At 29.0% G+C, this 1012-nt stretch overlaps 1 non-coding gene across 1 annotated transcript; it reads left to right on the top strand.

The window, feature by feature from the left end:
- Window positions 1-104, top strand: LOC119467293. The gene has a single exon (XR_005195830.1). It is a non-coding gene; the product is annotated as a small nucleolar RNA U13 (small nucleolar RNA).
- Window positions 105-1012: the final 908 nt, after the last annotated feature.

Genomic DNA, 1012 nt, shown 5'->3' with positions numbered 1-1012 from the left:
ACCTTTTTGTAGTCTGTAAGTTTGATGATTAGGTGTTCACACTCATGTGTGAGATGACCCACCCTCAAACCTTGTTATGACTTCGGCACATTACCCGTCTGACATGAAAAAAGTAAACAACAACAGCAATAAAACAGATTGATGGAATGAGAAGGAAAAGGTGAGATGTAACAATCTTAAACATATTGGTTGATATATCTTTCATGGGGTGTTATAAAATATTGTCTCAAGGGGGTAGCTCATGAAAGAGAAGATGATATAGTTGAAGATACAGTTGAGAATAACTACAAATAATAATATAACCACCAAAATTCCAATGGTACAGCTCGGTGAATTCCTCATCTCAGTGGGAAATGTGAGATAGTTTATTAATTCTTCATTTTTATAGTAGAAATCTATATTTTTATAGATGCTACCTAAAGTTGATAAAGGAATAAAGACTTAGGTAAATTACATCAAGTTATAAATCCACTGAGAAAAAAACAAATTTCTAAATTGACAGAAAAAGCATGGACACACAAAAGTAAACAAAACACATCTACAGAGCAAAATATTAAAATCTGAAAAGTATTGAAGACAGAAGACATAAAACAAAATGGCAGAAAAATGATCAAATACATATGTCACATACAAATAAATATAAATAGTATAAACATTAAAATGTCAGTATACATAATATACAGATAATGTAAACAACATACAGATAAAAAATAAAACCACTACGTTGGATATACAAAGTACATATAAACAAGAAAGTGTTTGAAATGTTACAAGTGAAGGTATGAGTAAAATATACCAGGAAAATATTACGAAAATCAGGAATTTTGATGTTAATATCATACCGCTAAACTCAGGTAGATAACATTAAATAAGACAAGAAAGACAACTTATATCAATGAGTGGTTCAATAAGCTATTTATCAAAATAAATATAACATCAGAATTTATAATTCAAAATAATAAGAAGTACAAGAAAAAAGGATAAGCACAATAATAGTAAGAGGCTTTAACTC

This window comes from Cebus imitator, unplaced genomic scaffold (assembly GCF_001604975.1).
Source record: "Cebus imitator isolate Cc_AM_T3 unplaced genomic scaffold, Cebus_imitator-1.0 Scaffold275, whole genome shotgun sequence".
Taxonomy (NCBI): Eukaryota; Metazoa; Chordata; class Mammalia; order Primates; family Cebidae; genus Cebus; species Cebus imitator.
This window is presented reverse-complemented; position numbering and strand designations above follow the sequence as displayed.